Raw genomic sequence first — 11472 nt, forward strand, 5'->3', positions numbered from 1 at the left:
AACCGTGAGCCCGAAACCCCGGAGCTCTAGCCTACGCCCTTGAATATCCCGCACCTCCGATCTCCGCCGGCGAACCGTGTGTGTGCTCCGTCCGGCCGTGGGGAGGATATGCGCTTTCCGCTTTGCGAGGCCGCCCGCCTCGAAACTCCCCAGAATACCCACCGAATCTAGCCCTCTTGGGCTGGCCCCTATCATAATCTCTATCGGGCTGACGCCCTCTGTGCCGGTCCTCCATACTGTTATATCCCGCGTTTTGCGCATTTGAAAAATTTGGAATAATCTCGCCTTGTGGGAAATAAGGCTATGTTTTTATTTTATCTAATATATGTGTGATATTCATGAGAATTATTGAAGCGGAAATACGGAAGGAGGCCAAGGGCAAAAATTGGAATTTCGGAAATTAGTTTCGGGAATTACAAATTAAGGAATCAAATAATTGGGCTAGGGAAAAAGTCACAAATTAGAAGCCCAATTGAGGGGCTTGGCCGGCTATGGCCTAAAAGGAAGGGTCCAAGCCCATGAATTTAGTCAAAGTCATGTGCTAAAAATATAAAGGGACCATTAGTTATCTTCAAGTAGAAGATTCAAGAAAAAAATTGGGAGCCTCTCCACAAGGCCCCTTCGGCCGAACACAAAGAAAAGAAAAAAAAATTTCCAAGTCCCTTAGCTTTCATCTAAGAATCTTGTGTTTCTTGAATTCTTGACAAGCTCAAGACGCTCTTCAACGTGGTACAATTAGTTTAGCGAAAGAACCACGTTTGCGGGAAGTGGAAGTTTGAAGAAAAAGGTAAGAATTTCCTTCTTTCATGTTATGGAATAAGTGTATATGTTATAATGATTGGAATTGAATGAGAATTATGGAAATTGTGTTGTGTGTGCATGGCCGTGTGTGTGTGTGAGTGGGTGTGTGGCCGTGTGCTATAAGGTAGGGAGAGGAAAGTGAAATGCAATTCATTTAGCGTGTTAGTTGCGTCGTTATGATGCTTACGACGTAAATAAGTCTTGAACGATTCGAAATGGCATTGAAATTGGTTGTATGTTAGTATGGGAAATTATGCGATTTTTATATGATTTTTATATAATTATGAAAGTAAGATTTTAAATGTGAACTATGGTTATTGTTGATGAATTTGGGAGACGAAAATGTGTTATGAACATGTATGTCGAAGAATGGAGGTTTTGAATGAATTAGGATTTCGGTGGAATTTTTGTATGTTTGCGAAAATTTTGTATAATGATATGGAATACTCCCGAGTGGTGTTGGAATGATTTTGATTAGTAAATGGATATGGAAATGTTGATATTAGCTTGGAATTGTGAGGTTGGAATGGAAATTGTTGCCTTATGTAGAAAGGAAGAACGAATACTAGAATGCGTTTTGTCGTGATTTTGATGATTGTTGTTATTGTTGTGGTTGTTGTTGTTGATATTATGGCCGAGCTAAGTCTCGGGGATATTGAATTTATAGGGAAAACGCTGTCGAAATTTCGGTAGACAAATATGAATTTAAGTTGAATTCTTAGAATCTACAACTCACAATTGGTAAATGTGACCATTTATAGATTCTGGGCAAAACGAGAGTTGAGTTTGAGCGAGCGTAGGACGCAAGTAAGGTATGTAAAGCTATCCCTCTTCTTCTTTTGGCATGTCCTAGATATACTAGGTTGAGATTTGAGCCTCGGGGGCAATTCTGTTCTTAGAAATCCGAGTCTGATTCTAGGCACTATTCATCCAATGTAACTGAATTATAATTCTTATGTTTTGTTGGAAAACTATCCGAACATCCATAATTTGCACAAATGTGATAGAATTGTTTTGAAATTTACATGGATGACTCCATAGATTCTAATGTTCGTAATTTGTGTCCGCCACCTCGACTTGACCCGAGGTGGGCCCACTAGCCCCGAGACTCCTTCGTTTGCCCTAATACACTCATCTTGGTATAATGTCGGGAAAAGACCTTTGCTTATGATTTTGGCTATTATAGAACAACGTTTTGATTGCTCCATGATATTCTGATTTATATTTTAAACTATAAATACAATTTCAAAAGTATTTTGTGAGATAAGCTCTGTGTTCATCAATTGTTTTGACTAGCTTACCCAACGGGTTACCATATGATTATGTCAAGTGTCATAAATGTTTTGATATGTAAATTGCATTAGTTTCCGCACTACTCTGCTCGTGACTATACTATGACATCATTCGCCGATTTTCGGGCCGGTTTGTGATCGTGCGCACTATGATAAATTCGGTAGTATGCTGTGTTACGGTTCCCGAGACCTCGCCATAGGGCCGGGTTCCATTTATGGAGTTATCTTTGTGATATGGCTTATGATATGTTTGATGATATGATATGTTGTGTTCGGGGTGTACGGAGATTTGAAACCTTCCGGGTATGCGTGTGGCACCGGCGTCGGAGTGGTGACCACGTTCACGAGCCTTATGCATAATCTCTGTTTGCATTATGTACATATGTCTTCGGTACAGTTTGGTATATATATTGATCCATTATTTTCTCTCGTACCTTTCACTTCGATTATGGTTTGGATTTACATTTATGCTTTACATACTCGGTACATCCTTCGTCGACCCCTTTCTTCGGGGGCTGCGTTTTATGCCCGCGGTACGAGAGATTCGTGATCACGGTGTAGACTATACATTACGCTATCAGAGAGTGCTCCTTTTGGTCCGGAGCCCATATGTTGGTACCTATCTTCTGTGATGTTTATGCTTTTGTATATAGATTATTTGGGGTACGGCGGGGCCCTGTCCTGTCATATGTTCTGTTTTGATCTGTAGAGGCCTGTAGTCATATATGTGGGTCATGGGTCATGTGTGCGTTCGTTTGTTTATGATCTGCGTCTTAATGCGGTCCCGTTTGTTATTACGGCCAAGACGGCCTAATTGTCTGTACATGTGTATGTATCTGGCGATGTATATTCCGCCAATCTATCGATTTGGATGCGACCCTAAATGGCCCGTACTTTGTATATGTGTGTATATACGTTCGCGTGTGTATTCCGCCGCCCCTTTTGACTATGATATGATAATTTTTGCACGCGCGACCGCTTAAGATAACATTTGCTTTTAATCTGTTTGAGATAATTAATATGAAAGTTTGAGTTAGATAAAAATCTAACGAGTTAGTCTGTACGTCTGTTTGGGGTGTCCAAGTAGGACATCAGTCGCGACCGCGAGGAGGCGGTCGTGACACATACCGGCGTGTGCACGTACACGGGCAATATCCATACACAGGCCGGGCCGCCATCACCAAACAACTATCGACCAAATAGCGATCTAGTCCCGTCACATACCGGTGCATCCGGTCAGTCATATCGACTACATAAGCGGACGCATATCTGGCCAGCGAATCGAACTCCCAAAGCGTACTCCGGACGGTCACCCCTGTCTCGGTGGCAGGGACCCCGTCTGCACGCGCTCGCCGTAGCTCTAGGGGCGAGAAAATGGCCCGAAAGGCCTCGATCGCTCGCCCCATACGGTGGAGGGGCACCCTCACCCTGCGGACAATACCCGGGACTCGTACGGTTGCGGCTACATCCGCAACTGGTATGATGCCATCTCGACAGACTCAATCTCGATCGCCTTAATCAACCGTAATGTACGCAGCATCTGTCTGATAAACTCCTGAGGGTCCTCCGCGGGCTTCGACCCGAAAAACTCTGGTGGATTACATGTCAGAAAATCACGGGCCCTCGAACTGTCACGGCCGGGTCCGCCCGATCACCCCTACTCCGTGCCTCGGACACCGCCCCGCTACCAACTGTCAGCAATCGGACCGCCTCTCGCATGGCCCCATACTCCGCCCCTGGCTGGGGAGCTGGGGGCTCGGGCACTCGAACCTCGGGAGCTGGCGGTGGAACCGCCTCTCGACTCGCAAACCGCGCCGGCCCAAGCCCTCTCGACACGCGGTGTGGCCGAACGGGCGTCGGGGCACAATCTCGAGTACGTGCTCGGCACGGGCCCGTGTCTCTCCGGGCCTGGCGGTCTCTGCTTCTTGTACTTGCCCTTTTGGCGCCGTGGCCTTCCTCGGAGGCATGCCGAAAATATAACATTTCGTTAGAGAAGAGTCATCCCGATAACACGCTCTTATCGCACGATCTAAGATCGAAGGAAAGATAACATCCTAAATGTCCCGTAGCCTCCGTTTATAGATGTGGTGCACAACACACCGATAAACAAGACTCTACTAGACACTGTAGACATTCCGAGGACGAACCGCTCGATACCACTTTTGTCACGACCCAACCCCGTAGCCGTGACTAAGCCCGAGCCGGGCACCCAAACACATTCATCAAATCACGAATCATACACAGGCTTACCTTCAAGCCAACATCAACGCACATTCAAATACTAGTCTGAACCCATACCAATAACATTCAAGAACATTTTAAACAATTCATCCAATATTTCCAACAATCCAACAAATGCTCCAATTTACCCGAAAAACTGTCCCAAACCCGAGAACACATCCATAACACATTCCTAACTTCCGAATCATGATTTGCACCAACAATCCACACTCTAACAATGTCATTCTCACAAATATAGAAATTACATCAAATGCACAATCACCTCCAAATCAGTCCGCAACACTTACAATATCAATTTGAGTCATTAAACTCTTGTCGCCAACATAGAATTCATAACGACAACAACTAAAACACTAAGTAACATTAATACATTCTTTGTCACATAATATGACCCATATTCGGCCATCACCATACATGCATATATTGGTGATTCTCATCCATTTCAACACACTACAACAATTGAACATGCTACACAGAGTTTAACTCATCACTTCAACACAACATATATATCCACACGGCTACAAGCCATGCACGGCTCAACTCCAACATGCCATATTTCATGATTTTCATCCATTTTGACATACTACAACATGCACACATCATTCATAACACATAAAACAAGATTAAATCTTACTTTTTCCTCTTATCTTCACAACTAGGCTACGGCTTGCGATTGACAAAACGGATAGTTTGTTCACTCCAACAACACTTCCACGTTAACTAGGGACCTCCAATTAGTGGATTTGCTTGAAGGAAATATTTTTGTGATGGCTAATTTTGGACTTGAATTTTTGCATCTATGGCCGAATGGTCTTCAACTTTGCTCCAAGGTTCTTGATTTTTTTTTCTAAGTATAAAATGATAAGAAGATGACTTATTAGTCATCTTTTGTGCTAATATATGAGTTGCACAAGTGTCCTTGGCCCACACATGGGTTGAACCAATTAAATTTGGCCACAAAATGTGTGGGCACCACTCAAGCCACACGGCCAAATGGCCAAATTTTCATGATTTGCCAACTTTCAATTATTCCACTTTTGGTCCCAAATTTTCCTAAATGTTCCATGCCAACAAATTCATGAACAACTTATGTCTTAAAATAAAATCGAAGGTCAAAAGTCTCGACTTCGTATCCCGGAATGATTTTGTCCCTAACTTACCATAGTTAATCCGGATTGTCCCAATGTACAAAATACGGGATATAACACTCTTCCCCTGCTTCTAAATTATTCAAACAAGACCATCACTAAGCAAGACAAGGAAGCAGATTTGAACAAGATCCTGATAAACTTCAGAACACTACCTCAACTACATAGTTTAAGACGACTTTTTTTTTTTTTTCAAGGGACAAAACTGATTGATACAGAAATTTTTTTTAAAAAAAAATACTAATTGATACATGAAAACATTAGTCAATATCTGAAGAGGCTAACGGACACTTCGTAAAGCTCAATAGTTATATTTACAGGTCCACGCATTTCCATAGAACTCCTGCAGATGAAGTGAAACTATATTGAAACTTGAGAATCGATTTCAAACCTTTTTCCCACCCAAGCTCCGACTAATAACAAAGAAAAATTTATAAGCGAAAGGGGTTTGAATACTCTCCTCGAAACATTCCCTAGTATTACAAAAACTTGTGATAAGAGTTATGTCCCAAAAATACGTCTGTGAACGGGTGGAGCATCAAGAGTTTTAACCACTTGAATCCAAGGTTTGTCTATGATCAAGGTGGAAGTTCTTGAAAGATGTCCAACAAATAAAACAGGATCCCTGAAAGCACAGAATTCAAAATTCTTTCTACCATTTTGTTTCGAATCTAAGTCATTCCCTTTCAACTTGCGCTTTAAGTTTGAACAAGCCGAAACTTCAACCAATCATGTAAAAAGCTAGTTCAACAACCATATCACAATGGGACAGAACTTTAAGGTAGTTGTCAAATATCGATGATCACTAAAAAAAATTGAACAATCTGTACAACGAACTCATTCAGACAAAGCCAAGGATTTAGGTCTTAAACATCCTAAAACAGATATGGTATGAACCAGATAGATGAAACACTTGGCATCAATATATTTTCATATTAATAAACAAATGTACTGTTGGCTCTTATTAAAATCCCAAACTATCGGCAGCTTGTAGCTTAGTTGATAAAAGGTTAAGCTGTCCGGAACAGAACGTATAACATAACTTAGAGAACCCAACAACATAAAATATCAGACTACTAGCACTCTCACTGGCAAAAAAAAAGAACAAGAAAGGAAAAAAAAAACTGAAACTAAAATAACTCTGCCAAACATTTTGAAAGCTACATGAATCCCAAAAACACAAAAAGGGGAAACAGTTTCTTTCGAAGGATGGACCGAGTGACTCCTTAAGATCCGAGCAAGTAAAAACTTGGAAACGGACATGTACTAGAGGATATGAAAAATCATTTTTTTTTAACTCAACAATCTCTTTAGTTCGCTGTTTAAATCACTTTAATCAATATAATAGAGAGTTTTCAACTCAAAACAGGTTTGGTAGATAATTACAGCTTGGTTTCAATAAATCCATTTAGCTACTGGTTTGCAATTGACAAAAGTACTCAACATGATTTCGTATGCAAGGAGGAAAACTAGCATTCGCATTTACTGGGTGAAGTCACCAGCACAAACTTGTTTTTTTTAACAAGAAACATAAACTTATCTATGGAATTATAACTTAACAAGAAACATACACCTAAAGTCACTAGCTCTTTGTAAATGGAAAGGTAACTTAAACATCTATATTTATATATTAACAGGTCACCAAACTTGTTTTAAGAAAAGAAACAAATTTTTAAGAGAACGGGAAAACAAATAGGGACTAAACTTGAAATGTTCAACCCCCTTTTTATAACTCAAAAATTTGAAATGTCAACTTCACACAAGTAATGATAATATCTTAACGTAACTCCTACTTTTAATGATCTAAACAGAGAGGCAACAGGGAGATGTTTTCCCTCATTGGGATTGACATTTAACCAAAAGCCAAGATCAAGAAAGTTAGAATGTTATTAATCACTCAAGCTTTTTAAACATGGGAGGGTTCTTGGTTAGTTTTTGCCTAGACTAAGTTCCAATACATACAAAATACATATGCTTAAAGGTTCACCAAGACTTCCATTACTACTGAAAAAAGTGAAGCTCAGACCACAAACCTACTATAATCTCAGGCACACCAACAGATAATAAGTGCTTGTAAACTCATTTTGTTTTTCCGAACAAAGGAATTGAAAGCTTAAAACAACCATCAAACCAATTCCTCAAAAAATAATAATCTACAGTAGCATGATATGGAATCTAAGAATGGAAAATGCTGGAAATAAACACTTAACTCATACACAAACAAGGAATCACAAACACACATCAAAGAATCAAATCGAACTGAAAATAGGAAGGAGGGGATTGCACTGACCTTTTCCAAGTGCAGTGAACTGGGTTTTCAGGTCTCGAATCTATACCCGAACGCAACGAACCAGAATCCGCGTGAATTAACTAAGTCCCAAACCGGAAAAAATGAAAAGAGAACGATTTCTTGACTGATTTTTGCCCTTTTTTTTTTTTTTTTGTAAAGCTATATCTATATCCTTTTTTAGGGATCAGATTATCACCCCCTAAATGAATGCTTCCAGCTCTTTTTATAGCTGTAAACTAGGTTTTTTTTCGATTTCAAATTTTGGCTCCAAAACGAAAATCAATAGTCGTTGGAGGTCAAAATCCGATCTCTGACGAATGATTTTCTCTCAGAAATTTTGAAGTGCATTTTTGTTTTTTTTTGCGTTCATGACAGAGGGGCTTCTGTTTAAAGCAAGAAAATATGCGAAAATGGAGGAACAAATCTGTGTTTATGGAAAAGAAAGGCTGAAGCCTTGCTGATAATGGAAATGGGGATAAAGAAAGAATGTTGCGGCTGCTGAAGAGAAAATAAAGGGTCCAGACCTAGTTGCTCTTCTTTTTCTAGACGTATGGGCCGGGTAAAGAAAATATTGGGCCATATATTGGCCCGATCTCTTTTTCTTTTAAAAGGATGCTCGGATGGGCTCGGTTTGGAACGTGAAAAATGTGGGCTGGTTTCTTGCAATGGCTAATTTGAGCTCAGAAAATTAAGGTGAAAGCCACTTTTATTCAATCATAAAATTACCGCGTGCTAAAATATTACTAAATAAAAATGTATTTATTACTACTCAAATAAAATTACATGATATCGTAATAGTTGTGCGATAACATTTATAAAGTTTGAAAGTAAGTAAATGCTATTGTCTAATTGTATAAAATAAATGCGATGCGTTTTACATAAGACGGTAAAAAAAATATTAAAAGAGACTATCGCGATTATAATATTAGGTGCTCGCAGTATGATGAAAAAATAATAGCAATAATAATAATAATAACAATAATAATAATATTAAGACGGCGATTATAATAATATTAATAATTATAACATTAAGTGCTCGCAGCATAATAGAATAATAATAATAATAACAATAATAATAACTATAATAATATAATATTAGTAATAATAAAAAAATAATGATAATAATAGCGATAACATTAATAATAATAATAATAATAATAACGATAATAGGTGATGACTATAGTTGGACAGTGAAAACGACCATATTAATTGAAAGCAAATAATTGTGGTAAAATATAAGCGAATGTTCTTAAGTTGTCAAAAATATTAGAAGCTCAAATAAATATTTTGGAAGAGGGCGGGACAAAATCGGGTGTCAACAGACTATATCTATATATCTACAATATTCAGTTAAAAACTTTCTTGTTTTTCTAAGATTTTCCCCAGACCCCCACGCTGTGGGATTCACTGGTATGTTGTTGTTGTTGTTGTTGTTGTTTTTCTAAGATTTGTAAGTCTTTTTCGAGTTAAATATATCATACGATAATTATGACTTATATATTTAGTAAAACTATGTTGTCTCATATAATATTGTCTATAAACAGGTATAGGGGTTTGTCTTCTTTGTCGTGCAGAGAATGGTTTTCTCATAAAATATAGTCTAAAATATAGTTTAGAATATAGGTTTAGGGCCGAAAATCTTCTTGCTCTGATACCAAAGTGATTGGGGGGAGCGAAAGTGATAGGGGGGGGGGGTTATATTTTTTGTTTCAATATAAATATGGATAGAAATATAGAGTGATTTTTAGCAAATATTTTAAACAATCCTACTCGGTACTCCCTCACTCCTTGATTCCTCTTATTATGTAAGTATATTTCTTATTTTCTGCCTATCTCCCAATTTTTACATTTTTTGTTTTTTAATAGTCTGGACTCTATCCAGTTATGAATCTTATTACACTGTTCATCTCTTTCTCTTAATCTTAGTTCTTAATATCCCTCTTCTTTAACCACACCCCGGTTACCATGGCCAACATCGTCTTTTATCATTTGGACATTAAAACGGCCTTTCAAATACCTAGAAATTTACAGGTTAATCCATTGAGTATATTAAGAAATTAAGAGAATAACCATATACTAAGAGTAATAGATTCATAATAACAAGTAAGTAATTACTAAAACATAATATATTAATTAAACATGGAATAATTTACATAGTAGGGAAATAAGTACAGAAAACATAGTTAAAAACTTACATGATTTGAAGATGGAGAGAGGTTTCCCTTTCGGGGAACCCGAAAACTACCTCACACTAATAGAAAATAACTTGAAGGCTTAATACTATTTTACAAGGAAGTTTATATTACAAAAGGTTTTGACTGAAGAAGGGGTTGGGGCATTTTGAAAGAGAAGGGGAATATGGAGCTTTTCTTGAGAGAAGTGTTAGATGCTTCTTTTTCGATGATCTTGCTTCTCCACAAATGCTGCTATTTATAGGTGTCTGGCGGACTTCAACTCCGGATTTCAAATTTGTGAAGAATCTTTTGAGTTCAGCCGGGTGCTCTTGGGGCCCCATCATCACGTGAAACTTTTCGAAAGATACTTTATATTATTGTCCGTTTGCTGAGCTGTCCCGTTACTTTATTAAAGCTACTACTTTATTAAAGCTACTTTAATAAAGTCTTCTTTTTTCTTTGTCTTGTGCTATCATTATTGCCTCCACTAAAAGTCTTCTTTTTCTTTTTCTGAAATGTCTTTGTCTTGGGCTTCCACTAAAGTCTTCTTTTTCTTTTTTTGAAATGTCTTTGTCTTGTGCTTCCACTAAATTCTTCGTTTTCTGCAATATCTTCTTTTTGATTTTGTCTTCTTGTGATATCATTATTGTCTCCATTAGTTCTTGTCTATGTGTCCAAATTGTGTAGAGCAACCGAATCAAAACTCATGCCTGAGTCTACATCATTCGAATCTTGAGAGTCTTGAAATGCACTGTCCTGGAAATTAATATCATCTCCTTCGAAATCTGAACTATGGATTGGTGACATCCCTTGACTTGGAGATAATTCTGGACTAGGATTTTTAACTATATGTTTATCTTGTTCTTTTGTCTGAATTTTTTTTTCTAGTGTCTCTTTTACTATATTTTCTATTTTTTCGTTCTTTTTCTTTTTTGCAAGTATGCTTTTCTTTGTAGAAGTTGCTCCTTGCATAATTGTCTTTGGTAATCTCCATCTTGTCTGGAGAGATGAACATCCCTCATCTTCACTTTTTGGCAAACCAAATCCTGAAGAGTATGCAGGGATGGAATGGAATCTAGAAGATTTTAATAGAAAAAAGATTATGCAGCCAGAGTCTCACCTAATGTACACTAATTCTAGGGGAGAGACATCTATACGTTTCACCAATTATAATTATACACCACAAAAAGACATAGAAGAAGAAAGTACTTTAGACGAAAATAAATTACAAAATCAAATTTAATGAATATAAAACTAATACAAGACGAGTTTACGGTAGACATAGCTATAGAAGAAGCAAAAAGACTCCATGAAGATAACAAAAATATACTCTTTAGATGTAAAGGATGTAAGTTAGGAGAACTAACAATAGAAGAAATTATAAGACACTTTATATTATGTGAAGCTAGAACTGATAATTGGGGATCTACTGTAGAAAATATGTACCAAAAGAAATCAGACGAATTTGATAAAATATTAGAAGATATGCAATACAGTGATGAAGAAATAGAGATAGACTCAATAAT

This window comes from Lycium ferocissimum, chromosome 1 (assembly GCF_029784015.1).
Source record: "Lycium ferocissimum isolate CSIRO_LF1 chromosome 1, AGI_CSIRO_Lferr_CH_V1, whole genome shotgun sequence".
Classification (NCBI taxonomy): domain Eukaryota; kingdom Viridiplantae; phylum Streptophyta; class Magnoliopsida; order Solanales; family Solanaceae; genus Lycium; species Lycium ferocissimum.